Below are 14720 nucleotides of genomic sequence, written 5' to 3' on the forward strand. Positions count from 1 at the left end.
TAAACACAAAATTAATGCTTTTAATATAAATAATTTTCGTGAGCTTTTATGATACTATTTTTGAAAATAATATTTTTTTTAGATATTATTTTCTTCAAAAATAGTATTATTTTTTCAGATATAATTTTTTTTTTAATAAAAAAAATTATTTAATAAAAAATATATTTCTAACCTTTTAATATTGTAATTCATCATATATTTTGGACTGCCAGGAAACACACGAGCGATTAAAAAAAAAAAAAACTCAAAACACTCCCCGAAAACGCACACGGAAAATTAAGAAAAAAGAAAAGAATTAGAAAAAAAAACAAAGCAAACGCGATTTTAAGAATTTCGAACACTCCCGAAATAAGTAAAATAATTTACTAAAATGGCAAATAAAAACAAAAAATTAACACTCGCGTAATTGAAATAAAAGACACGATAATGAAAATTTTTTAATACACTGAAAATTAAATTAATTAGAAAATTTTTATAGGCAACTTAAGCACGTTTGAACAGGTCAATTTCTAAATTGCAACTGCGATTAAATTATTTTTGGGATTCTTATACGACTTCTTGGAATTTATATTCTTTGTTTATAATTTAAAGTAAACATACACAGGTATGCAAATATAATTTCAAAAACCTATTTGGCCCTTGAGCCAAATAAATTTTTGGTTGATTCAATTAAAATTTTGTATAGCAATACATTTATTTGGTTGATTTAACCAAAAATTTGGTTAAATAAATTTATTTCGTTAATTCAACCAAAAGTTTAGTTAATTTAAAGAAAATTTTATTTGAATAAAACAAATTTTTTTTCAAATAATCAGAAAAATTGTGTAAATCAAAAAACAAAAAAAAATCGTATATGATTCAGAGAAAACTTTTCTCTTTGTTTAATTATTGTTTTATTTATGAAAAATAAAATTTTAATTTGAAGTTATGTGAATGGATTGATTATGAGAACAGTTTGATTTGATAAGAGTGTTATGCAATTGAGGGTGAATGTAAGTGAAAATTGGTGGTTCGTTGATGGGATGGAGTGGGGGGTTATATATGGTCTGACGGATTATCTATTTCGATAATTACCAAATCACGACCCATCAGAACCGAATGACACGAGTAGGCTCGAGACAATATATATATATATATATATATATATATACAATATAAAGGCAAAGAGGACACACATTGGGGTTGTTGGTCGCGTATACAGTTTCCCCTTGTTTTCGAGAATTTAATCACGATGGTTACTCTATCCAACCGAAACCAATTAATGCGTAGACGTGTGCAGGTGGTAGCTTTATAATATACATGTATAAAAGCGACTAATACTTTTTTACTTTTTCACTCCTTTTTTTTTAAAAAAAAAAAAGTCTCGAGGGACAATTTTTTAAACATTAGATAAAAATTTTATGTTTTTTTTTTCATTTTCTTTTTTGCATACACAAAGAAATCTTTTATTTGAGATAAATAAAATTTTGTTTGCCTCAAGTAACAATATTTTTGTATCAAATAAATATTTATTTCTAACAAATAAAATTTATTTGCCTCAATTAACAATATTTTGTATAGTAAATAAATATTTATTTGCCTCAAATGACAATATTTTGTATCAAATAAATATTTATTTGATACCAAAAAAAAAAAAAAAAAAAAAATGTTTACTGGAAACAAATAAAATTTGACTCAAAAAAATTTATTTGGTTCAAGAAAATATTTATTTGATATAATTAGTCAATCGATTATTTAAAATCAAATAAATTTTTTTCACTGTGTTAAATATTTATCGAAAAAAGTGAAGGAGAAATAATAAATACAAATTGAAAAAATAAAATCACGCAACGTAAATTTTCAAGTGCAAACCTCATAAAGTGAATTGGACGTCGTTACTTGCAGTGCGTTTTTATTATGCATTTCTTTTTTCACAAATTGTTGAAATATACATATGTGTCTACATAGAAAGAGAGGTAAAAAAAATGGAAGGTGGGAGGGTTATATGGGGCTCTTTTAAAGAAACTAAAACGATTGTATCAGTATCGCCTCAATTATAAAAGGGGTCTTGTATGTGTGTTAGTCAGTTCTAGCTACTTAAAAGATTGACACGTAAAGATAGCATAATGGACAGACAGTCAAAAAAAAAAAAAGAAAAAAAAAGAAAAGGAAAAAAAAAGGAGCCGCACTATGACTCCCTAATGGGCCAACATTGTGTGATTACTGATAAATTTCTAAACGTTGCCCAGTCACTCTTTTATTTTCCAAACGCCGACATATATATATATTATTGTATATAATCGTGTTAAAATTCGTCTAAATGTCCGGAATTTTACTCGTGTTTTTTTTTTCAGGAAAATATAAAACTTTTGTTTCAAGGGTGAATAATTTATCGTGATTGAATGGTGGGTTTTATATTCCGATTACGAATTCCCATATCGTTATGTTTTTTTTTATTTTTCTAATTGTGTCTAATTCCTATAGTTTTTTTTAATTCTTAATTTCTAATTCGTAGTTTCGAATTTTCATCTTTTAGCTCCTAATTTTTTTAACGATCTTAACGTTTTTCATTTTTCTAATTTTATCTAATTCCTACTTTTTTCTAATTCTAATTCCTAATTTCTAATTCAGTTTCCAATTGTCATCTTTTACGTCCTATTTTTTAACAATCCTTACATTTTTCTAATTTTATCTAATTCCTCTTAAAATCTAAATATATTTTTTTTTCCTACAAAAGTAGAAAATGAAAAAGAAAAAAAAATTTAATCTCTCCATCAAAGTATAATTTAATTATAAATATTATAAATCAACTAAACTCGCATGAAAACATTTTAATTATTCATTATTTTTATCAGATTAAAAACAAAAAATGGTTAAATGTTGAATTTCAATCTATAAAGATTAAGGTCTAGAAATTTTGATTTCCGTTCCAAATAAAAACCAGTTTTTATTACAAAAAAAAGAGTGAGAGAGAGAGGAACGTTTATAGATAAAAATTATGCTATTTTTTCGTGTTTTTTTTTTTAGTCGTGTGATTATTAGGAATATAAATTAGTATATTTTAATCTCTTGTCTCTTTGACGAATAATCAAGTAATTCAAAGCTCTCGACAATCTAAATATATTAAGATTAAAACGATGATTAATTTAGATTGAATTTGATGGCTAATTTGTATTTAATTAATTGATTTGTATAAATATAGAAAAAAAAATGATGGAAATTCAAATTTCGACGAATTAAGATATTTTGATTAAGGATTAAGAATCCTTTTACCTTGCTCGATTGCATATAAGTGCGCAGCTATTATTTTTCTTTTTTTTTTTTATATAACGATTTTCAAGCCCATCAGTAGCTTCGAATTATATCGTAAATTCCGGTAGTTAATTTCGGGTACAATTAATTTTCGTCTGATCACTACTGTATAAATATTTCCTCTTAATGTAAGATTACTGCTTTTAAAATAACGGCAAAAAAAAATTTTTTTTTACTAATTAATACAGAGATGAAGAAAAATTGAGAGATAATTTTTTTTTAACATTTGAAAAAAATGAGGAATTTCTATCTTTTTTTTTTTATTAACTTTTTTTTTGGACAAGAGACCTCTTAATTTGAGACGCTACTGAGAGGCGTTTCTTTCGGAGGCAAAAAGTACTTAATCGAATAAGCGAGCGTAGAGATAATATCAATCACGTTCATATATCTCTTAATTCATTCGAGTGAGTTCCTCACCTTAACTGACAGTTCTTCTTCGTAATCCCCTATAATGCATTCTCTATCGATATATATATATATATACTAAATGCTAATCGCATACCAAAAAAAAAAAATTCAAGTTCGAATAAGAATATTATTGGAAATATTTTTCAAAAAGGAAAAAAAAAAATATTTCTCCCCGGGATTTATTTAACAATTTTTATTTTCTAATCCTATAAATGAGAGAAATCAAAATGAAATTAAAAAAATATTAATTTTCTTTTTAATTTTTTAAATATGAAAAATTAGTTTTTTCTAAACAAATTAAATATTTTTTTAGATATTAAATATTATAAAAAAAATTTTGAAGCAAATTAAAAAAAAAAAATAATTTCCTGATATAATTAGTTGAAAAAAAAATAAATTTAAATACACCAGGAGAAAAGTGACATTATTAAATGTAAAATTCGAATAAGAAGGGATTATTATTATTATTATTATTCTTTTTTTTTGTCATGTAAAATTGAATGGACCAAATCCTCTCTATCTGGAGAGTTAATACTTGTCGGGTTATTTCGTTCCACTGCTTTACCTGGGCGGCTGTCAATTAGAAATCTAATTTATTTGAACGTCGTGGGAGGAAAAAGAGACACGAGTCAAGGAAGAAGCAATGAGGAGATAGAATAAGGGTCGATAGAAAAAAAGAAAAAACAGTGGAAAAAGAAAAAAAAATGAAGATGAAGGCACACCATCATACAGAGGACTTAGCTCGCACCGACCAAAGAGGATTACAGAATTTGTCGATCTCCTCTCTCTCTCTCCCTCTCTCATGTTTCTTTTTCTTCTTCTACATATACTTTCTTTCCTCATCGTGCTTTCTTAAATTTTCTTTTTATTTTCCATTTTATTTACTTCTTTTTTTATTTCTTTTTTCCATACAATTTTTGTCTCGTAGAATTATTTAAAAAAAAATTTTAATTTTATTTAAAAATAACACTAAAAGAACTAAATTAATCATATATAATAATTAATAAAATAACTCAAAATTCGAAAAAATATTTTAATAAATAAAAGTAAAATAAAAAGAAAACTTGAAGAAATTTTTTTTCAAAATAAGAAAATATCATTATAAATTGATTAAAATTAATTTATAAATATATACATTTTTTTCGGTGGTTAAAATTTATTCGAGTAATACTCAAATTTCAACTAAAGTAAAAAAAAAAACAAAAACAAATTTCACTACAATTTCCAAATGAAAGATAATATGTTTCTTGCGTCTTTTCAGAAGGTAAAAAGATTATAACAATAATGATGACTTAATGTCTGTCGTTTGTATTAAATTTCAAACGATTATTCTCATACTATCGAGTAAAATTATTAAATTGTCAATGTGGTGCGAACAAAAAAAATTATCCTCTTAAGAGCTTTTGCGAAGGCTCTTAAACTGTCATCGAGTTCTTGTATACGAGCGGTTTAAAGTTTCACCATTAGGTCAATGTCCTCTATATGTATATAACCGTGATAAATATCCGTGTTTTATTAAAAAAAAAAAACTCCAAAAAAATAAGGTTTTCTCATGTAAAAATTAATTTGCAAAAATTTAGCAAAAGAAACGAATTTAAAAATAAATTTAGAAAATATTTTATATAATAATAAAAAAACTAAATTTTTAGTTAATGGAATTTTCATTTAACCGATTTCTAATTTAGCCAATTTTTCAGTTAGCACGATATTTATTTAATAGAATTTTTATTTAGCCGAATTATCATTATAATTTAGTAGAATTTTCATTTGGACAAGCTTAAGATAAATTTGCAATTTACAGAATTTTCCTTTAAACAAATTTTCAGTTAGCGGTATTTTCCTTTAGCCAAATTTTTAGTTAGCGGTATTTTTCTTTAGCCAAATTTTCGGTTAGCGATATTTTTGTTTCACCGAATTTTCAGTTAGCAGAATTCTTATTTAACCGTATTCTAATTCGGCCAAATTTTTTAGGTTAGCGGAAATTTTATTTAATAGAATTTTTATTTAGCCAAATTATTATTATTTAGTAGAATTTTTATTTAGCCCTATTTTCAATTAATAGAATTTTCATTTAACTGAATTCAAATTTGGCCTTTAGAATATTCCTTTAGCCAAATTTTCAGTTAGCTGTATTTTCCTTTAGCCAAATTCTCAGTTAGCGGTATTTTTCTTTCACCGAATTTTCAGTTAGCAGAATTCCTATTTAACCGTATTCTAATTCGGCCAAATTTTCAGTTAGCGGAAATTTTATTTAATAGAATTTTTTATAAAGCCGAATTATTATAAAGTAAAATTTTTATTTAGCTGTATTTTCAGTTAATAGAATTTTTATTTAGCCGTATTTTCAGTTAAAAGAATTTTCATTTAACCGAATTCAAATTTGGCTAAATTTTCAGTTAGCGGTATTTTCATTTAACCGAATTTTTATTTAGCTAAATTATTCTTTAGTAGAATTTTTATTTAGCCGAACTTACAAGATAATTTTTAATTAACGTTAAATATATTTTTAAATTAATTATAAATAAAAAATATATTTTAAATAATAATTAAAAAATATATTTTAAATTATTTATTAATTAATTAATAATAATTTTATTTAAAAACTAAAAAATAATAATTAAAATTGATAGTAAAAATAATAAAGAATTTGCAAAAAAAAACTCATTAGAACGAATAATTGCCGTTTAAAACTTGGAAAAATTGAATTTCGAGTGTTTTTCTTACACTCGGAACTTTCGTGCTATAACACCTTTCTTCCAATTATCACGAGTGCTAATAACGCGTTGTGCGCGACATGTATATATCTATATCTATATATAGAGAGAGGAAATTTCGCACGCGCAATTTTTTTTTTTTTACGATTATCCGCGTATGTTCAAGAAAGTACAATGATCGATCGCACCCATGAGGCGGTAATTTGTTTACGTTCATTTTTTTTATATATATATATGCGCGTGAAGGGAGGGCGATTTTCATTATCATTATACACGTAATAGTAATCAGCGCGCTCTTGGTTCGTTATCGTCGTCGGTTAATAATTTAATTGTTTCGTGGCGTGCTCACTTTATTGGGATATCTCCATAGGCATCGGCAACATAGTTTTTTTCCCTTCAAAATTTACGTATCATTACACAAATTCATGCTTATATATTCTCATTTTGCTTTCTTTTTTTTTGCTATAAAGTAATTACATTGAAAATTAAAAACGACTTTAAAAAATAAATTACACTCTTATCATTTTTATTATTATTATTATTTTTTTTTGCTTCTAAATGGAGTCATTCTCATATAGCAATTAAGTTATATAATCTTCTATATATTATATAAAATTAAATGAAATTTCTTTAAAAAACTATTATTTTTAATGTGGTTAGCAATAAAGAGGAGAGATTTTTTTTTAATTTGATGTGTAAAATACCTGTTGAAGAAATAGGACTAAAAACACGGAAAATTTTTTTAACAAAATTTCCATTTAACCAAATTATAATTTAGCCGAATTTCCATTTAACCGAATTATAATTTAGCCGAATTTTTACGTAGCGGATTTTCCATTTAACCGAATTGTAATGTAGCCGAATTACAATTTACCCGAATTCTAATTTAGCCAAATTTTCAGTTAGCAGAATTTCCATTTGAACGAATTTTAATTTAACCAAATTTCCAGTTAGCAGAATTTCCATTTAACCGAATTATAATTTAGCCGAATTTATACTTAGCAGAATTTTCATTTAATCGAATTTTAATTAAACCAAATTTCAAGTTAGCAAAATCTCCATGTAACCGAATTATAATTTAGCCGAATTTCCATTTAACCGAATTATAATTTAGCCGAATTTTTACGTAGCGGAATTTCCATTTAACTGAATTGTAATGTAGCCGAATTTCAATTTAACCGAATTCTAATTTAGCCAAATTTTTAGTTAGCAGAATTTCCATTTGAACGAATTTTAATTTAACCAAATTTCCAGTTAGCAGAATTTCCATTTAACTGAATTATAATTTAGCCGAATTTATACTTAGCAGAATTTTCATTTAATCGAATTTTAATTTAACCAAATTTCAAGTTAGCAAAATCTCCATGTAACCGAATTATAATTTATCCGAATTTCCATTTAACCGAATTATAATTTAGCCGAATTTTTACGTAGCGGAATTTCCATTTAACCGAATTGTAATGTAGCCGAATTTCAATTTAACCGAATTCTAATTTAGCCAAATTTTTAGTTAGCAGAATTTCCATTTAACCGAATTATAATTTAGCCGAATTTATACTTAGCAGAATTTTCATTTAATCGAATTTTAATTTAACCAAATTTCAAGTTAGCAAAATCTCCATGTAACCGAATTATAAATTAGCAGAATTTTTACTTAGCGGAATTTCCATTTAACCGAATTGTAATTTAGCAAAATTTTCAGTTAGAATTTCCATTTAACCGAATTTTAATTTAGCCAAATTTTCAGTTAGCATAATTTCCATAAAAATGATTTCTAATTTATGCGGAATTTCTGTTTAACCGAATTATAATTCAGTAGAATTTTCATTTAGCCGAACTTTTAGTAAGCATAATTTCGAGAGAATTTTTATTTTGACTATTATGAAATAAATATTTGTTTGTATTAAATATTTATTTACCATTAAATAAATTTGTTTTTAATAAATTTTCTTTTTAATAATTTTTTTTTTAATAAACGTGATAATCGAATTATTGAAAAGAGATTGACGCTTGGTAATCGAGAGTATACGATTTTGGACAAATTACCGTTGAATTAAAGCTCGCGTCGGATTGCTAATTTGTACACGTAGGTGTTGAATCGATCGCTTGTACCGGGAAGAACCTATTTGGTTGGATATATACATATAGGATAGGTATACGAAATCATTGCAGATCGATATTATAGAAAGGACGACAACCGACACATGGAACCTATTCATTTTGAGAGAAACAGACCGAGACAATGGGAGTCAATATAGAGAGAGAGAGAGAACAAATACAAAAGGACTCTAAAGTAAAAAGGGAGAAAGCAAAGCAAACGAAAAATTCAAAACGGTTATTAAAAAAAAAAATTTTTTTTGATTTGAAAAATCACTTTGGATTTGATTATAATTTTTTTGATTCGATTTTCCTAATTTTTTTTTTTTGAGTTAAAGAACCAGAAATTTTTTTTGTATTGTTTTGGTATAATTTTTTTAGTATTATTGGTATAATAATTTTTCAATTAAATTTGACTTTTTTTCTCTCTCTTTCTCTCTCTGTCTCTTATATATATATATGGCGCAGAAAATTGCTGTAATGAAAAGGTGTAACTGACATTTAGTAATAGTTTTGGGATTTACGCCCCGATTTTGACGCGAGTGTGTGTATATATGGATTATTACCTAAAAACGAGACATCCGCTATAAATGGTATGAAATTACACGTAATTGGCCGTACCCTTTGTGCCAGGTCTCACGCAATCGAAAATTACCCCCATAACAAAACCTCTACAAGCACATTGTGTTTTCAACATGTTATATATATTCACCCCTCGCAGATGTGTGTCTGTTCTAGAGGCTTAATTTTTAAGTATAGTTTTCTAATTTTCGTTTGGTTATATATATATATATATATATATATATATATATATATATTCAAACCTTAACCAATATATATATATATATAAAATTTTCCCTTTCGGAAACGCAAACATAAACTGTTACATATATAATTAATATAATTGTCAACGTAAAAAAGAAAGTTCAGATTTTTCAACACCTTTTTTATCGTCAAAGAAAATTCTGTATAAAATAAATAAAATCAAAATGATTTTATTTATATTTCTAAGGACAAACGCATTTTTTCTGTAATATTTTGTAAAATGCGTAAGGAAAAATATATTTAAATTACATTGAAATTATTAAACGATATAATAAAAAAAAAATTATAATAAATAAAAAAAAAATTTTTAATCTTATAACTCAATCAAAAAAAGCATTATTCGAGAATTAAGTGAATCATGTATATAGAAAATCGCTATATTCAAAGTAGACGTACACAGTAAATCTAATTGGAAATTCCGAAATTAGAGAATCGTTTCGCATTTACAAGCAATTAGTAACTCTAATCCCTAATCTAAATGGCACACGCTCGATTAAATGCCAATCTGTCTTTTCCTATATGTATATATATACATGGCATGATAACATCAGAAACTCAATTAACCAATCTAATGAAACCATGCCCTAATCATTTTCCATATATATATACACACACACATGACTCTCTAAAACAGAAGTCATGACAAAAATATAAATATTAAATATTTATTTTAGTATTATTAAAACAAATTTCCATTTAACACAATTTCCATTTAGTAGAATTTTTATTGATTATTATTTTCATTAAATAAATTTTCCAATTAACACAATTTTCATTGAACAGAATTTTTCTTAAACCAAATTTCCATTTAACACAATTTCCATTGAGCAGAATTTTTATTGATTATTATTTTTATTAAAGCAAATTTCCATTTAACACAAATTCCATTCAACTAAATTTCCATTTAGTAGAATTTTTATTGGTTATTATTTTCATTAAACCAAATATCTATTAAACAGAATTTCCATTCAGTAGAATTGTTATCAAACCAAATTCTAACACAATTTCAACTCAACTGAAGTTTTATTAAACCAAATTTCCATTTAACACAATTACCATTTAGCAGAAATTTTATTGATTATTATTTTCATTAAATCAAAATTTCCATTTAACACCATTTTCATTGAACAGAATTTTTATTAAACCAAATTTCCATTTAACACAAATTCCATTTAGCAGAATTTTTATTGATTATTATTCTTATTAAACCAAATTTCCATTTAACACAAATTCCATTCAATACAATTTCCACTTAACAGAAGTTTTATTAAACTAAATTTCCATTTAGTAAAATTTTTATTGGTTATTATTTTCATTAAACCAAATATCTATTAAACAGAATTTCCATTCAGTAGAATTGTTATCAAACATAATTTCCATTTAGCAGAATTTTTATTGATTACTATTTTTATTAAACCAAATTTACATTTAACGCAAATTCCATTCAACACAATTTCCACTTAACAGAAGTTTTATTAAACCAAATTTCGATTTAGCAGAATTTTTATTGATTATTATTTCTATTTAGCACAATTTTTATTGATTATTATTTTTATTAAACCAAATTTTCATTTCACACAATTTCCATTTAGTAGAAATTTTAGTTAACATTATGTACATTAAAATAAAATTTCCATTTAAGTTGTTTTTCGCAGTCGGTCAAATCATTGAGAAGAATTTTCATTTAGCAGAAATTGCAATTAACAAAATTATAATTCAACAGAATTCTATTGGGCTTGAATATTTAGTAGAATTTTTATTTGGCCAAACTTTCAGTTAGCTGAATTTACTTCTAACAGAATATTTTCAGTTAACAAAATTTTAATTCAATAGAATTTTTTTAGGCTGGAATTTTTACCGAATTAATATTTTGTGAAATTTATATTTAACCAAACTTTCAGTAAGCAGAATTTGTATTTAACAGAATTTTCCTTTAGCCAAATTTTCAGTTAGCGGTATTTTTATTTCATTGAATTTTCAGTTAATAGAATTTTTCATTTACCCGTATTCTAATTTAGCCAAATTTTTAGTTAGCATAATTTTCAGTTAGCGGAAATTTTATTTAACAGAATTTTAATTTAATAGAATTTTTATGAAGCCGAATTATTATTTAGTAAAATTTTCCATTTAGCCGTATTTTTAGTTATAGAAGAATTTCATTTAACCGTATTCTAATTTGGCTAATCTTTCAGTTAGCATAATTTTCAGTTGGCGAAATTTTTATTTAATAAAATTTTTATTCAGACAAATTATTATTATTTAGTAAAATTTTTATTTAGCCGTATTTTCAGTTAGAAGAATTTTCATTTAAGCAAATTTCTAATTTAGCTCAATTTTCAGTTAGTACAATTTTCATTTAACTGAATTCTCATTTAGGCAAATTTTCACTTAGCAGAATTTCCATCTAACCGAATTATAATTTAGCGGAATTTCCTTTTAACCGAATTACCCGTGTAGAAATTGCCCTACCAGGGCCATAGTATGGAATGAAACGCCACACATAATTAGGGCCAAATTAGGGCGAACAGAAAATGTGTATTTCCTAATTAGGGCCACATCAGGCGGGGCGTTTCATTCTCTAATAGGGCAGCCTGATCCGGCCCCGGTCTGGGCCCAAGCAAAATTTCTAGACGGGTATAATTTAGTGGAATTTTACATTTAGCCGAATTTTCAGTAATCAGAATTTGAGAGAATTTTTAATTTTTGTTAAAATTTTATTTAGCCGAAATTTTCATTTATATATATATATATATATATTTAGTGAAATCTAGCAGGAAATTTTGGAAAACGCATTACGGCAATTTATACATATATATGTTGCCGTTTATTAACTTCTATATATATGTATATCTGCCACACGTTCATTAAACATGCTCGCACAGTGATTATCGACCGTATATAGTTCAATGAGCGCTGTCGAGTTCAAGATATGCAAATTGTGCACCTACATATGTATATATATAGAGAGAACTAAAGGAAAGGGCTACAGTAAAGCAAAGGTGTGAGGTTCAGGAGTTGAGATCCTTTGATGCGGCCACATCAGTAACGTTACATATTTGCTGCTCTCGTGAAATTCATTGACGAGTCCTAGAGAGAGAGAGAGAGAGAGAGAGAGAGAGAGAGAGCTGAGGTTAAAATAAGGGGACACAAAAACGATGAGAGGAGATTTATAGTCACTATGGGGTATTTAATTACGATTGATTTAATATACCATAACTTTTGACAGTTTTATACACGAACACAGAAATAAATTGAAAATTCCTCATCCTCTCAAAAACAAGAATAATTATAATTTATAAATACGTTGGTCGGAAAAAATAATTATTTTTAACCGTAATGATTCCGTAGAAATTATAAACTGTAAGGATTCCTCTATTTTATCATCCTGTTATTTTTAACTAAAAATATTTTTTTTCTAATTCAATTGTATTATTAGGTACATTAAAAATTCCATATATATACTTAAAACGAAAGGAAAATTAGTCTCGTTAATAGCGATTGATTTTAAACAACTTTTGACTTATAACAGATAAAATACCTGTTGGCTCGTGTTTTAAAGATTAATAATAAGAGTAAAAGAGAAGCATGTGAGATTTATAAAAAAAAAAAAAAAAAAAAAAAATGAGAGAGAGATGCTGTGGATAGAAAGGGACGCAATATGGTGCGATCCATTAGTAGACACGTCAATTCATCTCTTAAAAAGCGACCGTAGCTTAAGATTTCTTTCGATTTTTTTTCTTTTTAATAGGCACTTATTAGTAGAGGCCTCATCTCTCCTTTTAGAAACCGTGTCTCATCCTTTTTACATTTATAAACTTCTTTCTTATCTTTGCCTCGCACGCGTAATATATCGTATTTAATATATAATAAAATAATGATAATTCAATTAACAATGATTTGTATTTTTCGAAATTTTTATTCTTTCTAAAAAATTCTTTTCCAAACAAAATTCTTTAACGAAAATTCAGAAAATTTCTGAAAATAAATTTTAGTTTCCAAATGAATTGATTTGAAATTAAATAACAGGATTTAAATAATTAAAATTTATTTTAGTAATGAACCGAATTGAATTAAAAAAAATTAATATCTGGAATAAAATCCCACTTGGAAAGATTCACCAGAAAGTGCCCCCTGGAGATTCTATCAGAATTCCGCCGGAACTTCCAACGTAATTCCGTCGGAATTCCATCGGAGTTTCAAAGAATTTCCGATGGGATTCCGACGGAGTTCCAACGGAATTAGGACTGTAAAAATTTTGAAAATAATTAATCGGAATTCCGTCCTAATTCCCGTCGGAATCCCATCAGAAATTCTTTGGAACTCCGATGGAATTTCGACGGAATTACGTTGGAAGTTCCGGCGGAATTCTGATAGAACCTATCCAGGGGTCACTTTCCGGGGAATCTTTCCAAATGGGAACGGATTGATTCGGAAATAATTTAGTAGATAATATTTTTGTTAAAAGTATATAATTAATTTTGTGTATATAAATATTATAGGGGTGGAAAAAATAAAATTAATAGAAAATAATAAAGGGATATCAAAAGAAATTGTTTTATATATATATATATACCGTGTTTGTTTTGAGTAACGCGCGCCTCTCTCACTATTCCCTTTCCGACGACAAATTACAAACCTGCGACATATAAGCCAAGCCAAGAGATCGACGCGATACTAACGATTTTCCAATTACACGCTAACTCTACCGGCCGAAGTAGTTATACACCCCTCGACACAGTCGTTTGCTGCGACATGAGAAGCATTGAATCACGTATATAATATGTGCTATGCGTTTTCAAAGTTCCTTGAATTTAACTTTTTATTTATATATATATTTGGCGAAATTATATATCTCTTTTATTCAAATTATAATTTTTCTATATTCCATTTCATAAAATATATACATTTTATCATTTATAATTAGTTATTGATCAACGATTAAACAAAAATTGTGTTTTTTCACACGTGATCCAAATACATTATGCATGAAATTAATTTAGATAGAACATTTATTTTATTTTCCTTTTTTATCATAATTTATTATAACTGTAATCTCTATTCTAACTGAAACTATATATATTTATGAATAAATAAGTAAATAATTGATTAATTACATTTGAATAGAAATAATGGAATAATTTTTCGAATGAAAAATTAACAGAAAACACATTGACTATTATATCGTCAAATAAATATATATTTATTTCTTTATTCTATTGAAACCAATTTGCATGAAATAAATTTTTTAATTATTAATATAAATAATGTAATAAAAATAATTTTAAATAAAAAATTTAAAAAAAAAATTAATTTTCATATTTAAAAATTTTTTCCATTTATCTTTCCGACGGGAAGAAAATATCCGCGCGCAGTATACATAAATGT

At 25.9% G+C, this 14720-nt stretch overlaps 1 protein-coding gene across 11 annotated transcripts in view; it reads right to left on the reverse strand.

Moving 5' to 3' along the window:
• LOC127290510 (retinal homeobox protein Rx2-like) overlaps positions 1–14720 on the reverse strand; it is a 390969-nt gene that overhangs the window by 29027 nt on the left and 347222 nt on the right. The gene's annotated exons all lie outside the window — the stretch shown is intronic.

This window comes from Leptopilina boulardi, unplaced genomic scaffold (genome assembly GCF_019393585.1).
Source record: "Leptopilina boulardi isolate dan_hultmark-lab unplaced genomic scaffold, ZJU_Lbou_2.1 LbouV2_70, whole genome shotgun sequence".
Taxonomy (NCBI): domain Eukaryota; kingdom Metazoa; phylum Arthropoda; class Insecta; order Hymenoptera; family Figitidae; genus Leptopilina; species Leptopilina boulardi.